The 20,395-nt window shown below is 50.1% G+C and overlaps 1 protein-coding gene across 1 annotated transcript in view; it reads right to left on the bottom strand.

Moving 5' to 3' along the window:
- The window catches only part of FAT2 (FAT atypical cadherin 2), an 80,466-nt gene extending 61,446 nt beyond the window's left edge, over nt 1-19,020 (bottom strand). The window contains exon 1 of the mRNA XM_029942995.1: nt 18,972-19,020. The gene's annotated coding sequence lies outside the window, so the exon portion shown is untranslated. The remainder of the gene's footprint in view (nt 1-18,971) is intronic.
- Nucleotides 19,021-20,395: the final 1,375 nt, after the last annotated feature.

Raw genomic sequence — 20,395 nt, 5'->3', positions numbered from 1 at the left:
TGACCTGGGGCTCTTTGCATCAAAGGCCAGGACTGCCGCCCCCACCTCAGACTTACCTGCCCCTGTCCCACTGCCTGTCCCTTTGGACAGAGCCTGATTCTGACTCATCTTGTAACTCCCAGTCCCCCTGGAATGTCAGAGCTACAATGGACCTTTGAGACACAGAGTTCTGACCCCACACTTCATGCATAGATGGGGAAATAGAGCCCCGGAGCAGGGACAAGCCTTGCTCCACTTCACATAGTGGGTAGCGAGGACAGAACTAGTCCCTGGGGATTGTTGAACTAGCCATGAAGGAGCGCTTCACCTCCCTAAGACTTGCTGTGTTTCCTGTTCTCTCCTGTGCCCACACAGCTTGTCCCTGACCTCCAGCCTGAGTTAAAAGTGGAGACTCATCAGGGTTACGGATAGGGAGAAGGGAGAAGGGGAGGAGGGATGGCAGAGTTTTGTGGCCTAAGTGCCTTCCAGAAGCGAAGCGTGAGGCTAGAAACACCAGGCCGGTGCCTGGCCTGCCTGCCTGCCCGTGAGAGTCTTGACTCCAAGGGGCCTCGTGGCTGCCAGCCAGATGTGCAGAGCGTGCCTGGAGGAAACAGGCAGGACTTGTTTTTCCAGTTGCCTTGCTTTTCAAAGACAGGGAAGAGTTAAACTCCGAGGGTGGGGCGGGGGGGGGGGCGGGGAAGAGGGGAAAGGAGAGGCTCGCATCCATGCCTTTCCAGAGTCCTGAGGGAGCTGAATGCAGCTTCTTTAAGACCTGGCAGGTAGCATCCCAACAGGAGAGGGAGGATGGAAAAGTCTGCCTAACTTGGGATCTGCGAGCCTGTGATGGAAAAGAACTTGAACGTGCCCCATCTTTATAGCCTCCCTACCACCATCCTTCCCTTGAAATCCTATTAGTGGCACCCCGGGCCCAGCTCCTCAGAGAAGAGGGGCAGGAATGGAGAAAGATTCTACGCTTGGGGTGTCTGTTCCCCATCCTTCCCGCCCCCTCTGCTCTGCCCCCATGCATCCCCGGCAGCCCACAATAGAGTTGGCTCCAGGCAAAAGCCCTGTTCACCCCATTCCGCTCCCTGCATCCCTGATACAGTCCCCTGCAAGAGGGGAAGGACCCCTGAGTCATGCGGACCCCAACCCCCCAGGGTGGCGTTGCTTTCGATGTTGAAGCCCCAAGGGAAAGAGAGTCCTTACCCCAGTCCCAGGTCCGCTCACTCTGCAGCCCAGCGAGCCCAGGGTGCATGCAGCCTCCCGGCGCGGCCTGCCCTGTTTGGCGGAATGCTTCCTGTTCACCAGGTCAGCACCCGTGTAGGGCAGGCCCCAACAAGACACACTGCGCAGCAACTGCACAGGCGTCTTGCAGAGATGAGCTTAGGGAAGGGAGTAGGGGCAGGGTCTCTGTGGAAGAGATAAGACGCAAAGAGAATGCACCGTTGGGTGGGGGTTGGTGCCCAGGGCTGTGTTCAAGTTATAGGACCCACAGACCTGCTGAGTGGTTTGCTGAGGAAGGGCCTGTGTCTGGACGTTTGCTTTCTGGCACTCTCCCTGGGCAAGCCAACAGGCTTACAGGGTGCAGAGGCACGGTGGGCTCCCTGGGCTGCCCTCCCAGCCCACAGCAACTAGGACCACTATTTCGAAATATCTTGTGAAAACATAAATCAATTCATATCACTTCCCTTAAAATTTTCCAGTGGCTTCCCATAGCATTCTGATTAAAATCTAAACTCCTTGCCAAGGCCTACAAGGCCCACACCATGTGGGCCCTGCCTGCTTTTCCAATGATACCTCTTAGCACTCATTTTTTCACCAAGCTGTAACCACATGGGCCTCCTTTCTCCTCCACAAACATACCAAACTAGAGTCTGCCTCAGGGCCTTTGCACTTGCTATTTCCCTTTACTTAAGGGTCTCACGTGGCTGGCTCCTTGTTATCCTTCTTTGTGGCTCAGCTCAATCCCACCCTCATCCAAACTCCCACTTTGATGTAACCTCCTTCTTAGCACCCTTCTTCATCACACTGTCCCATTTTCTTCATGACACTTATCACCACCCAATATGTTCTTGCTAATTTGTTTAATGACTGTCTCCTATACTAGACACTGGGCTCCCTGAAGACAGGGCTTTGTGTATCTTATTCATGCATGAGTTCCCAGTGCCTGGCACAAAACTGGCTGGTGCGTAACCCTGCTCAATAGTTGAAAAGTGGAAGGATCTGGACTCAGGAAAAGCAGTGACAGAATGACAGGGGAAAGAACCTTTAGTGACGGTCTCTTTCTTTCCGAAGCTGGAAGATGAAGTTCTCCCAAAAGAAAGGGACTTGCCCAAAGTTACAGGGTAAGAACCGATGCCAGGTTCTTTCTTCCCCACCACCCTGCCAGAAAGAGAAACCATGGCTTCTTGTGAATCCAAAGGTTCGGATTTAAGTTCAAGGTCAACTACTTGCTAACTGTATGATCTTGGGTAAGCTAATCTGCCCAAACCTCTGTTTTCTCATCTGTAAGATGGTGCTTTTAACAGAACTACTTTCCTGGGGTTTTATAAGGACTAAAAAAATAAAAATAAAAAAATAAGATCATGCACGCTGTTGTACTTAGCACAGGGCTTGGCCCATAGAAAAATGCTCAGTAATATTAGTTATTACTACTTTCCAGAGCCAAGGCAGAATCAAAGCCTGGGGTTAGGGTGAGGGTGGGGTCCACCGGATCCTCTGGAGAAGGTCCAGCCTGTGCCCCAATGGAGCAGGAAGCCACTGGTCCCTGGTCGAGTTGAAGCTTGCTGGTCCAGCCACAGGCTATTCTGGTAAGCGGCGAGCAGGCTCTTGTCTGGGGTGGGGCCTCTCATTCTTGGCTCCCAAGACTCAGAGAAAAATCTGCATGCAGGTGAATGTGCACATTTGCAAGAGAGCACACATACCTACTTAGGAGGTGATTTTTGAATAGCCGCATGGGGGGCATTAATTGTATGTGCCTGCTTGACAGAATGAGTATGATAGGAGCAAATACGTTGGTAGCTGTGGGGCTTGCGTGTGCACAGGTGTGAGCACAGGTGTGGGGACCCTTTTAGGATATACGTCTGAATCAAATCTTCCTCCTTGTAATTCCCAACCCCATTTTGTAGATGGGGACAGAAGCAGAAAGTAGTTTACAACTTTCTGGCTGTGTGACCTTGGGCAGGTGGCTTACCCTCTCCGATTTTCATTTCTCTATAATATCATGTTAAGAATGAAATTATTTAATGTACATTAATGCTGAATATAGTATGTGACACAGTTTTCAATAAGTATTTCCAAGTACTATTACTTTTAGCAGCCAGCTCATACTATTGACTGCTGAGTTCATAGGTAATGAAAACTCTCAGATGTATTATTACACCATCCCCAATCTATTCTCGCACATGCTGACTTTCTCCAACTAAATGAGACCATGATACATTTTTCCCCGTGCTTGAGCTCCCTGCTCCGGCTTCTTAGAATCTAGATTCTAACATTCAGAAACTTGGTGGTTGTGACATCTGCGTCTTTATCCAAGTCACTGATAAAACTCTAAGCACAAATGAGACGAACAATGCTCGGAGATCTTCCCTCAATTTTTTGGTTAGTGACTCCAAGTGCACTTCTGGAGTGAGTCATCTCAGAATACAGAGCTCCCTGTCACTGGGGAGTCTAGGCAGAGTCTGGGTGGCCACCTGTGAAAGATGTGCTATGCCAGGGGGATGTATGCCCTCAGGGGAGACGAGAAAACCTCGAAAGTCCTTTCCAACTCATACAGGTAGGATTCTTTGGCCTGGGCAGCCCTGTGGTCTCTATTAGACCCTAAATGAGCCCTCAAGGGCAGAGAAGGAGTGTCCTCTGGCTGAGGATGAGGCTTGCTCGCTTGCCAATGCTTGCTCAGTGGTCGACGTAGAAAGCCAACCTGGCTCTGGGGAGACTTGGAGCTAACGTCATTTCTTCCTTGTGTGTCATTGGTCAAGTCAGTCACTGAGCCCTGTGGACCTCTTTCTTCCTCTCTTAATGATGTGGTGCATGTTGGATGGAAGGGCAGGAATGGATCCGTGATTTCAAATCCCTCTATTGCTTTCCAGGACTGAATCTCCTTTTTCCTAATGAAATTGTCCCTGGAAACCTACCTATAAATAGATAAAAGCAGAGCTGCTGTTAGGAGCTGGGATGGAGGCTTAGGACCTGCCCACAGGTTTGTCCCCCCCCACTTCCCCTGCCCCAGGGAGCACAGGTTTGTCCCCCCCCACTTCCCCTGCCCCAGGGAGCACAGGTTTGTCCCCCCCCCACTTCCCCTGCCCCAGGGAGCACAGGTTTGCAAAACTGGATAGATGGCCTCTAGGAGCCCCTCCAGATCTGACAAGCTGGAGCTCTGCTATTCTAACATCCTGTGTCCTGTCATAAAATGTCCTAAGCCACACAGCTGGATGTGCTATGATTTTTTTTGTTTGCTTGTTTCAAAAGGTTTTTTTAATGTTTATTTTTGAGAGAGAAAGAGAAGCGCAAGTGGGGGAGGGGCAGAGAAAAAGGGAGACACAGAATCCAAAGCAGGCTCTGAGCTGTCAACACAGAGCCCAAAGCGGGGCTCAAACCCACAAACCGTGAGATCATGACCTGAACTGAAGTTGGACGCTTAACTGACTGAGCCACCCAGGCGCCCCTGGATGTGCTATGACTCTAATGCACTATGATCTATATTTGTCATGGTCCATGTGGAGTGGCTTTAGTCTTTCGTTCTAGGAGTCTATGACTCTGTGACTAATTCTGTCCCCTCTTTGGGGAACCAGATGTACTCGGAGAAATTCAAAGCCAAATCAAACTCCCACTAAAGAAGAGTTTACCATATTTCTTCAAACTGTCAGGCTTTGTTTCTGACAACGGACCAGTGCTAACATCCTCCCTCGTGGCCCAACACCTTCTCTTCTCTTAGATATGTCCCAGGCATTCACGAGTAGCCCACATAATACTCCTAAAAACACATCTACCCTTTTACTTTCGGTTCTCAGGTAAAGAAAACTGAGATTCGCACAGCATACCCAAGGACCCCCAGCAAGGTGGTGGCTGAACTGAAAATAGACGGCCACACTTCCTAAACCTGAGTGCTCAGGATTTCCTAGGCTGTCAAAAGAAGCAATGGGATAAGATATTGTTTAAAGTTTGGAGAGTCTTTCATGAAAGAGTCACCAGATTCATTTCTCTAGGTTGGAGAATTCCACACTCCCCCCAAAATCCAAATGTAAAATTACCGTGGATTCTGGTGCCTTGGTATTTTCTGACCCCAACCCCCTCCCCTCCTCTGTGTCTGCCTCAGGCATCAGTCTTAGGGCTGGCCCTCACGGCTCTTAAGAAAGAATTCTCTAAGTGTATCTTATTTGTGACAATAGTTTAAATGGGGGAGTGGGAGGAGGGGAGGGATAGGAGAGTTTGTGCCTTTGAACCAGAATTAAAATTATAAGTGAAAGAATATTGCTATTCCAGACGACCGCTAGTCATAAACTCTTTAGCTACTGAATTTATTTTTTTCTCTTAATAGTAGGGAGCCATCAAAGGCTTTTGAGCAGAAGCGGACCCAGAAGAGAACTACATGCTGAGAAAAGTAATCTGATACCAGATCAAAAGGGAGATTTTTCCATTCAAGACTCCCACTCTGGTGTGGACTGGGCTTGAACACTAGCTCTATGTTAGGTTGAGCCAACTGGAACTCCCTGTGGGTAGAGAAGCTTGATTTATTTCTCAGAAACTTGGATGAATCCTTGAGTCATTTGCTGGTTTGTAGGCAGCCATTGCCAGGTGCTCGTCTAACAGAACAAGTCAAAGAACTGGATGCAAGCAGGAAAGGAGCCGGTGGCTTGAGCCCTTGATGGGTTGTGTGACCTTGGGAAGGCCACAGAACCTCCTCTGAGCCTCAATTCGTCTGTCTGTAAAATGCAGATAATAATAACTACTCCTACCTACTTCCCAGGGCTGCAGGGGAGACAGATAATATGAGAGGTGAAAGCCCAGGCAGGAAAGACGCAAAGTAACACCTTATTAGGACCAATAATGGCTTGGTAAATGGCAGCCCAAACCACCAGGGGACCTAGAAGCTTTTAGGAGAGCTGTAAACAGCCAGGCCTCCCAAGAATGAAATTAGAAGGCAAGGAGGCTGAAAAAGGAAGTCCTCACCAGGACATGAATGGAAGGGAGCTGGGACCAGAGACCCCTTCTTTATTAGTATTCTGATATTATTACCAATAACAAATACTCATGTCTCTATGTAATCTGTAAGTTTAAGAAAAAAACCTGTGGGCTTGGGGCTCCGAGGAGGACCCAGGTCCACCTGTCTGGTAGGCACAGTGGGCCCACCCTGGGCCCGCAGTATTTTTAGGGACCCATGAAGATGTTTTAATTTCTATTAAACCCAGAAGAAAGCGAGCAAACTTTCAGGTTGAGGAAAATGTTTCCTTTTCTAAAAATATATTTATCTTTATGCAATATTGCCACAAGATGCAATGTCTAATATAATGGCCAGGACTCTTGAAAGCCATGAGGTGACCCAGCGGAGATGGATATTTGAAGGACACAAAGGGCTTCCAGGCACCTGGATTTTAAGGACAAAATGGGACAGATGGGGAAAGATGAGAAAGTGTTTGTTATTGGACCTCTTCTGCCAAGTCACTCATTCGATGCTTTATCTACTGAGGGCCTACTCTGTGAGGGCATTCTAGAACACAAGACAGGAGAGGTCCCTGCTTTTGTGGGGTTCTATTCTAGTGGCAGAGAGAAAGAGATGACACATTTGGATGGTCAGGGGAGCCTTACATGACAAGGTAACATTTGGGGGGTGGGGAGAGGGCCACAAAACCTTCTTGAGAAAGAGCTTCAGGCAGAGAACACAGGCAGTGCAAAGGCCCCAGGGCAGGAACAAGGAGGTCGTGCAGACTGACTAGAGGGAGCGAGCACTCTCCAAAGTAATCGCCCCTACCCCTGCCGTCCCCAGCCTCCCAACCATGGAGCCTGTTTCAGCTACTGTTCCTCACCAAGGTTACTTTCCTAATGGAAGAGAAACCCATCTGTACCCACATCTCCATCCAAATTGTGAGGCCAGTAGAGTCCATGAGGGCCCTGCTTCGCCCCTCAGTGAAGCATGCTACCACCCCCACCACCACCACCCCTGCTGTAGGCAGGCTAGTGACACTCAGTGAGGCCCAGAGGGAGCAAGAGGCCTCTTGGAGTTGCCTATATGGATCCACAGGCTTTACACGCCTTTACCAGAGGCACCCCCAGGGTCAGGGGCTCGGGGGTAGAGAAAGGAGGGAAGGAAACCAGCCCCACGGCTTTTGGGGCTTTCTGGCCCCAGAGTGGTTTGTAAGGTGAGAACCAGCTCCAGTTCAGCAGGGCATGGGATGATATTTATCAATTAGAAGCTTGGGAGACAAGCAGAGGAATAGAGCATCACCTCTGGGCTCCACATTTCTGCGTTGGGACAGATCAGGACGTGAGTGTGAACTCAGCCTTGAGGGAAGGCCAGGGGGAACCCTTGATTCTTCCTCCTGGCCGGGAAGGCACTAGGAGGTGCCTGTAAGGGAGGAGCAGAGGAGAAGGGCTGTTCTGAAGGTCTGGGTGTACGGTGGCTCTCTGGGAGCAGGGTGGTTTATTCTAAAATCATGAGATACTCTCCCAGAGCACCGAAAAGCCTCTCTCAGAGAGTAGGACAAATTGCAGAGGCCAGAATATCCTTGCTACATCGCCCTGTCTAGTGGGTGCTTCCCACAACTCTGATCCAAAGGAATTCTTTGCAAAAGGCTGAGTTTTCAGACAGAGAGACACCAAGTTCCAAATTGGGTGACCTTGGATTACTTACTTAACCTCTGTGACTCTGTTTTTCCTCATCTTTAAAAGAGAGATACTGAACCTACCTCAGATAGTTGTTCCGAAGGTTTAACCTAACGGCATGGTTCATATTAAACATGTAATACAGTGCGTGGCATCCAGCAATCACTAAGGAAATGCTGGCTGTTATTTTATTTATTTTATTTTAAAAATCTTTTTTAATGTCTATTCATTTTTGAGAGACAGAGCATGAGTGAGGGGGAGGAACAGAGAGAGAGGGAGACACAGAATCGGAAGCAGGTTCCAGGCTCCGAGCTGTCAGCACAGAGCCTGATGCAGGGCTCGCACTCAAAAACCGTGAGATCATGACCTGAACCGAAGTCAAATGCTTAACCGACTGAACCACCCAGATGCCCCTAGTTGTTGTTATTTGAAAACCTTCATTATTATTACCTGAAAGGGATTAAACAGAGCTGGCGCTGTGATATCTGTGAGTTGAGGGTACAGAGCCCTGTCTCCCATTGTTGCTGCCTCCACCTTCTCTGGCATCTCTGTGAAACTCCCAAGCCTCCTTAGGGCACTGCCTGACCTCCCACGAGGTCACCGTCCTCCTACTCACCAGCCAGAAGGAGACCACAGGGGGAAGGAGCCAGGCCTTGGGGTCACACTTGGCCTCTACTTGCATCAGCGAGCATGGCTTTGTCTATCTGAGCCTCAGTTTCCCTGTTTGTGATGTGAAAATAGCAGGGCTTACCGCATGGGGGATTTAATGGGCTTCTGCATGGAAAACATTTAGCACAGTGCCAGGCACACAGAAAGTAGCTAACGTTGTTACTGTTATTAATTACGCCCTTTGTAAAATTACAGTAATGTTATTACTATTACATCAAGTGTTCAAAAAGCACGTGTGGAATTGTGGAATGAAGAAGCTATTCTCTGTGTACTGATCCCTGCCTATGTCTCAGGAGCTTCTTGCCAAAGCACACTTCACACAAACACACACACACACACACACACGACAGCCCTGTGGGTCTCTGTGACATCCCTTCTTTCCTTACAATGATCCATAGCAAAGCTGAAGCAGCATCTTGAATAGCATCAAAATAATAATAACTTCTCGTCCTGTCACCCTTTTCCCCGTAACAGGTGCAGAAAGCTAATAGATGTGATGTCATTCAGAGGCTGAGGGGGCGGGTGTGAGATGGCAGTGAAAACAGAATGTAGAGAATGTTGCGGACACAGCACAACAACATGCATTTCGCTCCTTTTCCTTCTGCCATTGACATGTGGGGGTGGCCTGTCTGGGCCCCATCCTATGTGATCTGTATAAGGAGCCCATTCAGCATCGCCCCCCTCTCTGTCCAGGATACAACAAGCTACCTTCCCAGGATCTAGCAGGCCATGTAGCCACCAGTGGAATGAGTCCTGTTCCCCTTAGCCGGCTCTGAGATGCTGCTAGGAGGAAGCTTCTGGCTGTTCCTTGTGCATGACACTGTCAGCCACTTGTGGCCACTCCCAGCCAGGTCTCCCTCTAACTCGAGCACCCCAAGGGTGCAGAGATGGTCATGGGCTCAGGCTCTGGCCTAAGGCAGCCTGTTTTGAGTCCTGCCTGGGCCCATTGCTGGCTGTAGGACCTGGAGTAAACAATTGAGCCTGACTGAGTTTCTGTGTCTTCACATAGACTTGGAGAAGGTAATCACCAGGCTGTAGGGGAGGCTCAGTTAAGAAGTGCCTAAGACAACCCGCAGGACAGCCCACTCATGAGCCCGCACTGCAGACCCCGTGGGGACGATGAGTCCCCAGTCTTCGGTGTCAAGAGTCTTTGGTAACCTGCAGAGGGCCAAGCACCGGTCCCAGTGGAGCCCCTGAGAAAACCCCCTCATTTTATGGGAGCTCCACTCATCCATCTGGGAACTGGGACTGGTCCCTGCTCCCCTGCCTTAGCAGAGCTACCCCTTCACTGAGCTATTGTCAAACAACCCCCCTAGAGTGGTGAGGTGTAGGGACTAGGAAGTGCTTACAGAGGGACAGACACCAGTCCCCGCTGATATTTACTGAACTTTACTATGTGGTGAGGCCCTGCAATAAGCACTTGGCATGCGTTATCCCTTCTAGACTCGCTCATAGCAACCCTAGAATTCTCCTTATTGTGTACAAAAAGTACATGCGACTCGGAGAGGTTACCCAACTTGCAATTCACACAGCTGGCATGCAGTCACAGCAGGATTAAAACTCAGATCACCTGTATGTCGAACAGTTCCCTGGCCTGCCTCCCCATTCATTCCCCAGGGGTTGGAAATAGCACTTGGGATGGGGAAGGGGTCATATAACCATGGGTCCTCCCAGCCTAGCAAACACAGATTCTCAGCAAAGGCTCTGTCTCCAGCCTTCTCTCTCCAGACCATTCCCTGGGGCCTGGCCTGGCCTCGCCAAGCTTTCTGTCCAGCCCAGTCCAAACCCCGCCGAGCAGAACTGCCTGGAACAAAGCGGGCAGGCGGGCAGGCCTCAGCAGGCAGGGAGCGGCACTCTCTCTGGCAGTGGGACACGACAGGCAGTTCCGCTGTCTGAGGCCCCGGTCAGTGCAGTGGAGCTGGCTGGACCTGACTTGTGGGGCTAGAGGCATGAAAGGGTTTGAGGGATGTGAGCATCAAGTGCATGCTAAGGAGACGCTAAGCAGCCTCTGCTGGTGGGCTCCTGGCCACGCCCTGAAGTTCCACACTCAGGCCCCCTGGGCTCTGTCCACTGATTCCTGATTCCTCTTTCCCCCCTTCCCCTTTCCCCTCCTCCCCCTGTAACTCTGTGCTCCACTCAGTCATGGCAGACACAGAACAGAGTCACCGAGCCCACTGTCTTCTCACAGGACAGGCCTGGCCATTGAATTGACTCAGGGGTTCCCACCATTGGGAGTCCCCTAAGGGAGTGGAGGTGGGGGTAAAAAATACATACTCCCAGCCCCACCCCGGATCTACTAAACAGAATCCTTAGGGGTGGGGCTGGGAACAGACGTTTAACAGCCTTTTCCGGGGTGGCTTTGGTGGGACTGGTGTTTGGGATCTGCTGAACCAGGTCATCTCTTCTTTTAGGATCTCATGTTCTACCATGCCTCCTTTCAAAGTGGATAGCCCATAGGTGGCCCTCTCCTAGGCGCCATTGGAGAGGGGTGGGGAAGAGAGGAAAAGACCGTAAGCCTATAAGAAGTGTTTCTCAAATGTCAGTGTGTTAAACATCACAGCCACATCTCAAAAGTCTGATTTAGTAGGGCTGCGGTGGGCTCAGGGCACAGGCTGTCCCCTGTAGGTGGTCTGCTGACCACACTGGGGGGAACACTGGCCCTCAGGCAAAGCAGACACAAGGCTATCTCTAGCGTCAAATAGAAGAGCAGACAGGAGAGGGAAAGCAACGGGTCAATTCCCGTGTCTGGCTTGCACCTGAGAGTCTCTGAATCCGCAAATCTGTCTGTGCATTAGCAACTCAGACCCCGGAGACAAATGTTTATCATCCTGTGGTCAGGTCTACCTATCTCTCGAATAGAGACTCCACCCCAAGAACCATGTTCTACTTGCAGTAAAATGAACTAAACTTAAAAATAAAAGGGTTCTATCCATGTATGTATACTTTATGACCCAGCAATTCCGCTCTTAGGGGACACAACAGAAGTGTGGACGTATATTCACCAACAGACTCGCACAGATTGTTCTGAAAAGCACTATTAAACAGCCCTACATTAGAAATAACCTGAAGGTCCATCAAGGGCGGAATGGATGCGTAAATGGTAGAACGGTCATATAAGGGAATACTATGTATCGGGAGAAAGGAAGTGTTGCTCTGGGCAATGCTATAGATGAGTCCTACTCACATACTGTGGACTGAAGGCAGCCATATGCATAAGGTGACACACTGTACTCTTCCAACTACATAAGGTTTAAAAACAGGCAAACTTATCTGTGGGTTAGAGTAAGATAAAGTTTGCCTTGTGAAGGGGTTAGTGCCTGGAAGGGGCACAAAGGGGGTGTCTGGAATGGTGGTAATGTTCTGTTTCTTCATCTGGGAGCTGGTTCATTTCTGGAAAGTCCATTGGCCCATACACTTAGGATTTGTGCATTTCTCGTATGCATATTGCACTTTATTAAAAAGTGTTCTAAAAATGCTAGTACAGGGCTTCCAAGAACTTTTAATAAAAGGGAAGACATTGAAATAATAAAAGCATTCAGACCGTGGCACATTGGGCGGGATTTCATCCCTGCGGGATCTTGGGCTCTTCCTGCTCCAGGATCCAGGAAGGAGACAGTTGTCAGAAACCAAGAAGCACGGGAGCTGTGCCAGGGCATACCAGGACTGTGGAACATCAAGGTCTCAGCAGCTCCTCCCCCCACCCCACCTGGCCCGCCCTCCACTAACTGCAAGGGCAAGGCAAGCCTGCTTTCCACTGGGTTCTCAGGCCCAGCTGAGTCCCCATTCACTGGGGTTTACTTCACTCAGCATTTTTCTGTCCTCAGAGCAGTTTTCTGGTTCCTTCCCTTATTCGATCCCCTCAAAGACCCTATAAGGGAAGAAAAGAGTATTTCCATTTTATACATAGAGAAGTTGAAACCCGGGGCGGGGCAGGGGGGTCAAAAGATTTGCCCAAGGTCATACTGCCAACAAGTGGTGCAGTCAGGCCTCAAACACAAGGCTTCAGATACCAAATCCAACATTTCTTTGGTGGCACCACAGAGGGGCTCTTCCCAGTAATAGTTGTGCTGACTGTAGCATCTCCACTTAAGGAACATGTGCCTGTGGGCATCAGAGCCCTTCAACAACCCAACAATGTAGGTACTATCATTGCATCTCTATCTGACAAGTGACAAACCTGAGGGTCAGAGAGTCCAAGTGCCTTGTTCAAGGTCAACAGCCAGGAAGATGGAACATGGATTGGAAAAGATCGCCTCTCTACACTGAGTCCGAGCTCGAAACACTAGTTTAGTGGTTGCCAAACCTAGCTGGATCTCACCTGGAGTTCCACTGGAGCTTGTAAAAATACAGATTCCCTGGCCCCACCCCCAGGCCCTACATTCTAGTGCTATAGACCAGGACGGGGCTGAGGGATCTGTATTTTTCAAAGCAGTCCTAGGCATTTGGGAAACTCAGCCCTAAACTAGGCTGCCACTGAAATATGACAGTAAAAACAAAACAACTTAAAGGTAAAGTTTAATTTACAACTTCCAAATTAACTCACCGAGCCTCTTGAATAATTAGAGTTCTCCTAATGATGATACACAGCTCTGCAAGAAGGTATTTGACAACAGCCCAGCTGGCTGGATAATCACTATGTTTGTGTGTGTGTGTGTGTGTGTGTGTGTGTGTGTGTGTGTGTGGAGGGGGAGGGTGTAGTGACTGGCAAGGAGCATCAGGAGGGCTCTGGGGGCGGGAGGGGGGCAGCTGGTGGCGTCTGCTTTTGCTCTGGTTGCTGGCTAGCATCGTTGTGTTCACGTTGTAAAATTCATCAAGTTGAAACTTAACAATTGTTGATGCACCTTGCTCTTGAATGTTTGCAAAAAGAAAAAAAAAAAGAATACAGAGACACTGTGTAGGAATCTTCACAGAGTAGAGACTGATACTAAGGATCTAATAGGGTTCTTTTAATTATAGGCTTCCAAGAGTCTGAGATTCTAGGATTTGAATTTTCCAAGATGCTATGATGCTGTTGAACCAACTCTCCAGACTTCAGGAGCCTCCAGATCTGTAATAGTACCTAATGTTTAATGAGCTTTTCATTATGTCCTGGCTGCTATGCTAAGAAGAGCTTTATATGAACAGGCAGCAGCCCTGAGAAGTAGATGGCATTATACACCCGAGAAGTGACGTTATGTGTCCAAGGTCAGAGGCATAGGCAGTGGAACCACCAGAACTGGAGGGAGAGCACCCACCCATTGCAGCACTAATACCAAGGTCTGCCGCTTCCCAAGGTGAAGCTCCTGGGCACCAAAAGCAATGCATTTTGTGCCATGTAGTCTTGCATTTGCTGAGAGGACCCAGAGAGAAAAGGATGCCACAGGCACAGACAGCAGCTCTGACCTGGGACACGTGAGCACACGCACACTAACATTACCCCACCGCTGGCATGCACGATCCCGCCCAGCCTGCACCCAGGCCAACTGCTGCGGGCGCTGAAGCTGAACGGGAACTGGAAAATGGAGAGGTCTCCATTGTGGGCTCCCTGCCCCCAGCCAGGGGACGGACAGGTGCCTCCCAGGAGCCATGCCAGTCTCCGGGATGGAAAAAGACTCAGGATTGGGAGAAGGGGAGGGATTTCTCTCTTCCCCAGGCTCCAGACTGGAAAATGTTTAAGGCATCACCTCTTTCAGAAGGAGATGAACTTTAGGAGATACTTTGTTAATCAGTGGGAGTATAAGGCATGCGCTTGCCCAGGGGGAAGACAACAAGATACTGCAACCCCCTTCCTCAAATTCCTGCTCTTCCCCACTGCCAAGGCACCCTTCAACTTAACCTCCCTCAACACAGTCCTCCAATATTTACAAAATAAAGGCAGTGCTGCTCTGATGGTTTTCTGAAGTCCTTCTGTTTTAAACAGACATATGAAAATATTTTCAGATGCAATTATATATCTGGGATTTCCTTCAAAATAATCTGATGAGGGAAAAAAGGTGGTGGAGGAAACACAATTGTTGAAGATGGGTAATGGCTTTTATTTTTTTTTATGCTTATTTTTGAGAGAGAGAGAGATACAGAGCACAGCTCGGGGAGGGGCAGAGAGAGAAGGAGACACAGAATCCGAAGCAGGCTCAAAGGCTCTAAGCTGTCAACACAGAGCCCAACGTGGGGCTGGAATTCATAGATGGTGAGATCATGACCTGAGGCAAAGTCAGACACTCAAGCGACTGAGCCACTCAGGCACCCCAGTTTTTTTTTTTTTACTCTTCTTTATGTTCCAAATTCCCCATTAAAAAAAATCATGTATAGGGCCCCTGGGTGGCTCAGACAGTTAAGCAGCTGATTTTGGCTCAGGTCATGATCTTGTGGTCTGTGGGTTTGAGTCCTGACAGCTTAGACCCTGGAGCCTGCTTTAGATTCTGTCCCCCATTGTCTCTGCTGCTCTCCCACTCCCACTCTGTCTCTCTCTCTCTCTCAAAAATAAATAAGCAGTGAAAAAAAAACTTTTTAAAATCATGTATAAACTACATTGAAAAAAAAAAAAGCCATACTCCTTGGCCTGTCACATAAGGCCTTTGATGACCTGGCCCTTTCCTATCTCTCAGTGCAGGTCTCCAACTGTTCTCCACCCAGCTGACGGCTTCCTGTGTGCACCGGCCGCGCCTTGACACATGCTACTTTCTCTTTCTGAATTGCCTTTCCTACTTTGGGTTCCTTATGTGCCTTATTCAGACTTCAAAACTGATGTTCGGTGCCAGCTCCTCCAAGAAGGCTTCCTTCATTGGCTCTGGAACTGGGCTGACTATCGCTCCTCTGGGCCCTCATTCCATCCGAGTTTGCCTCTATTTTGCTACCCACCTCAAGGTATCAAATTATCCACTTATAAGCCTGCTTCCACCAACGGTGAATCCCTGGGGGCCTGACATATCGTAAGCACCCATGAAGTGTGCTGAGCTAAATGGGGAGGGAAAAGGGGCTGTGTGACTGAAAGGAAGCAGCTTAGCTTTCCTGAGTGTCTCTTGTCTCCACACCCGGAAAACAACACAAACAACAAGAAGGGAGGCCCTACAGGGTAATGCCTGCTGACCTGCGGGGGGGTTATGCAGACTAGAAGGTACACGTGACAGCCTGGTGACAGGCACATGGAGGGATCAGTATATGAGAACTCTCTCCTCTATGTTTGAATCCCATGCTCAGAAATGGCTCCCTGCTGGGGTGCCTGGGGGGCTCAATCAGTGGAACCTTCGACTTCAGCTCAGGTCGTGAGTTCGTGCCCCGCATCGGGTTCTCTGTTGTCAGCATGGAGCCTGCTTCATATCCTCTGCCTCTCCTCTTTCTGCCCCTCCCCCACAAATAAATAAACTTTAAAAAAGAAGAAGAAGAAGAAGAAATGGATCCCTGTCAGCTGCACGATGACCCAGGACACCACTGCAAAGTGGTGATTTGAAGCAAATAGTCAAAACCTACGGTTGCATCTGTAAAATGGGACCACTGATTCTTGGAGACTTCAGGGAACTCCTGAGGACCCTTCCAGTTGTACAATGACAGACACCTGCCAGCTCGGTGGCAGTATTGACGGAGTGGTGCTCGGGCACGTATGTGTGCCTGGGGGTATGTGTGTGCTGGTGGGTGCTAGGGAAGGGGTCTGGTTGATGTTGCCTGTCCCCTGAAAGTCACCTAACTCGAAGTCTAATAATCAACTTGGTTGTTGATCCCACATTGCCTTCTGGGGCCGTGGGGATGATTTGTTGTCCCTGTAGACTGAGGACCCACATGGGAAGCAATCCCCTCTCCTGAACTGACTTGGCAGAGAGAGGTGGAGGAGTGTGAAGAGGTCTGCGTAGGAGTCCTGCCTTCCCCACACACTTGCTGTGTGACCTCAGCCAAGTCCTCGGCCTTCTCTGGGGAGGCTGCAGGGGCTCCATCTGTCTGATTCCATGATCTCTAAGGATCTTTCCACTCCTCACTCTTAGGTATCTGTGACTGGGTCAGGCTAAGGCTTCATCCCTCTAAGTGACAGTTCTCCTCTAGGAATTAGAAATGAAGATTCTTTAGCTCTCTCAGACATGCGATGAGCTTCCCTGATTGTCCAGGCACCGTGCTAGACACGGATGCCAGAGAGGTGAGCAACACTTAGTATGAGCCAGGAGCAGGAGACAAAAACACAGATAACTAGTAACCACAACTGTGACTTGTCTTGCGAAGGAATACTTCAGGGTCCTGTGAGATGGTGTCCACCCAGGGGAGGCACAAGGAGCTGAGTAATTGATGACCGCGAACATAACGAATAAGGCCCTGTGTGCTTCGTGCATGACCTCATTTAAATACCTTCAATCGCTGAGAAAAGGATATCATTAGCCTTATTTTTCAAATAAGAACACCAAGCTTTAGAGAAGTCGAGGCCCAAGTCACACAACTAATAACACCCAGGATTTGGACCCACGTTTTTCTTTGTAAGCCTCTTTAGAGACCCCCACAATAATAGTAAGCATCAGGACTATTAGCCATAGAAATAGTAGCATTGAAATTCTACTTGTGCTTGGGACCCAGGAAGCATGGGAAATTTCCAGAGGCTCTGCCACATCCAATTCTGAAGGAGCCCATAGGGCAGGGCCCATCCAGGGGGTACAAAGGTCCCTGATTGTGCCAACAGCATTGCCTGGTTTTCTTTAAGACATGGCACTTGCCCCACATTCTCTTACCTACCTGGCCCCACCTGGCCAGCAGCAGTGCCAACACCATGGCCTGTCACGGGGCAGCTGGAAAGAAAACTTCTACCGGAGTGAGTTCATTTGTGCCTAGGGAAGAATGTGCAGGGAGCAGAGCAGAGCAGCCCAACTCACAAAGAACTGGTGTAGAGAGAATCCCGCAGCCCCTCCCCATAGAAAGCTCAGCCACAGCTGACGCATAGGGGCTGGGGAATGTCAGTGTCCTTCTGGGTCTGGGCCCCTGAGTCCTTAGGAGACCACTAAGCACCATAGAATGAGAGCAGGGTTCCAGGGAGAACTTGACTCGTTCTAGCTCCTCTTCCATTTTACAGATGAGAAAACTGAAGCCTGGGAGCTCCTGGTGGGGGATGGGGGTCTGTCACTGTCATGCTCTATCTGGCTAGCGAATGTCGTGCACACAGCATCTCCCTGCCACGGTGTAATCTGTGCTCGTGAAGAGCCCTGGGGTAAACCTGAACTTGGCCCCAGCTTCCTCACCTGCAAAAGAGCCGATCATTCCTGCCCTGCATAACCAACATGCTTTCTGGGGGAAATCAGTTAAGGATGGATCATATCACTAATCTAGCCACCTTTATTTTATGTGGAGGGAAATATGCCCAGAGAGATATAGAACTGACTTAGGCCACACAGCCTGTTGAATTACAGAAATACAAATAATGAAATTCTCTTTCCATCTTCCCTGCTTCAAAAACTCCCAATTTTCAAAAGACCATGCACACTCAGTGCAGTCCCTGAATGCAGGAAGCATCCCACAAATATCAACAGTAATAATAACTGTTAGTAGTGTTCTGTGTTTAGGGTACTATTAATCTGCCCAGGCTCAACTCCCCCTCTTAAAAGGAGCCCTGAATCTGCTTCTCGACCTCCCTCCTGTGTCCTGAGCCCAGGCCGCCAGCTCCGGAGAGTGGCTGGGGACAGAGCAGCCCTCCTGAGCGCTCAGCAAACCCCAGCATACTCTGCTGCTCCCCAGGTCGGGGCATACAGCACACCGTCTCCCCAGTGGAGGGCTGAACCCTGGCCAGGCGGCTCTGTTCAACGTTCCACTCCAGCTCTCCTGCTTCCAAAGATAGGCATCGGATTCCTGTTTCCCCCAAGACGGGGGACAGGGCTGCCCCCACTAACCCCACCCCACCCCAGGGCTGCCTCTGGTGCCTCTCACAGCCTTTCGCAGCCCCTAGGGATGGCGAGCACCCTCATTTTACAACCAGGAGAGCTGAGGTTGTAGTCAGAGTGCCTCAAGAGTCACACAAAGGCCAGGGCTGGCCAGGTTATCTGACTGTCCCTTAGGTCCTCCCTCCGTCCTCCACACCAGGTGGCTTTGTCTTTACTAGGACCCCTCTGCCCCCCTGGACACACACAAGAAGTCAGCACCTCTTGGCTCTCTGGCCCCAGTATGTGTTCCCTAAAACCCCAGAGGAAAATATCCCCACATGTCCCCTGAAGGCTCATCCCAAGCACAGACTTCCATTCTTCCAAGGACATGAGTCCAACTTTCTAAGCATGCAAATATGACCTTGCTCCTCCAGGAGATCAAAGTCCCAGCCTTGTCCTTTCCCCAGCCCCAACCCCCAGCCCCCAGGCCTGGGCTGGCTACATCTCTGGGGTTGCTTCTTTCAGAGTACCTAGATGCCCCTGTCCTACCCCACAGTGCCTGCCCCAGCCATCTCCTGGCCCGGGTCCTCACCTGCACAGGGCCCCACAGACACACACACACACCTGCTCCTGGACAGAGCACAAGAATGGATCCGCTTTGCAACCCCCTCTCCCAGCCTCCCGTCCTCCAGCAGGCCTTACCTATGCCCTTCAGGTAGGGGAGGGTGCCCCGGGCTGGGCTGCTGGGCTGGAGCCCTTTCCACAAGCCCCAAGCTGACAGGCTCCGGAGGGAGGTGCAGAGACTCAGAGCAGGAAAGCCTGCACCACGCACTCCCAAAGAGGCTGCTGAGAAAGTTGGAGTAGGTGTGTCCCAGCCCAGGAGGAGGAGGAGGAAAAAGGAGGTGGGAGAATTGAGGCGGATCATCCTCTCCTGCCAGCTCCCTGTCTCACGGAGAGGGAGGGAGGAAGCCAACTGGTTTGTGGCCCAGAACTCACGGTGGGGAATCAAGTCATGGAAAATGACGGCTGGAAAGTTGCTGAGAAATCAGGCCCATCTCCACCTCCCTCCTCAAGTTTACAGAGGGATAAACTGAGGCCTTAGGCAGATAGAACTCAATCCGAGGACACACAGAGACCATGAGGCGACTGGGGAAGCCCTCAGCCAGGGTTCCCCACAGTCCTCCCTGACACGAAGCTCCGAGATCCCCCCAGCCTCCCAGGCCCGGTTCAAAACCCTGGCATTGCCACCCACGAGCTCAGTAACCTTGGGTGAGTTCCTGAGTCTGAGCCTCAGTTTCCTTTTTTGAAAAGATGGAGATAATAATAACTCCTACCTTGGGAGGTTGTTATCAGGATCAAAAAAAGATAAAGGTTAAATGGAAGTCACTTCGCAGAAAAATCTCCCATAAAAGGTAATCTTCTTACTGTTATTAGCTGTGACTTTCTCCATAAGCGACTTAAACTCTTCAAGCTCCGGTTGCTCCATCTGTGAAATGGGGGTAAGAATAAAACAGGCTTCCTAAGGTTGTGCAGATTCATGGGACAGAAAATGTATGTAAAGTGCCAAGCACAGCGTCTGCATCTCGCTGGGAGGCGGGATATCTTAGCTCTGGTACGTTCGATGGGGTGCCTCTCTGCTCTGGCTCCCCAGATGTCTCAAGTGCGCTCCCTGTGTTGAGAACCAATGTTTTAAGGGAAGGGAACAAAAGCCAGACAGGAATGAGCTCTCCACCCTCTCTCGCTGCCATGCTTTTTAGTTCTAGAATGTAATCATTTGCTTGTTTTGTGTGAGGCCCTATACCTACACTTTTTCAGGGGCTGCACCTGACGCTGAGGACATAGAGGTAAATGAAATAGTTCTTGCCCCTCCCCTTAGCTCAAAATGGCCCTACAAACCATCCTATCCAACCCTCCCCCTCAGGGACGTGCATCCCCTCTGCAACTTCCCTGGCAAAGAAGTGAGCTTGCTTATACACCTCTAATTGTAGGGAGCTCATTACCTCCCTCCGCAGTCAGGTCTGACCCTTAGTATCCTCCCCTGATGTTCAGCTGAGCCCCAACCTCCGAACCTGGTTAATAAAGACGAAGTCTATGTCTTGTTGTTATTGCTATTATTATAAGCTATG

Source organism: Suricata suricatta, chromosome 6 (genome assembly GCF_006229205.1).
Source record: "Suricata suricatta isolate VVHF042 chromosome 6, meerkat_22Aug2017_6uvM2_HiC, whole genome shotgun sequence".
In the NCBI taxonomy this organism is placed as follows: domain Eukaryota; kingdom Metazoa; phylum Chordata; class Mammalia; order Carnivora; family Herpestidae; genus Suricata; species Suricata suricatta.
Note: the sequence above shows the minus strand (reverse complement) of the source record. Positions and strands in the feature narration are given on the sequence as shown.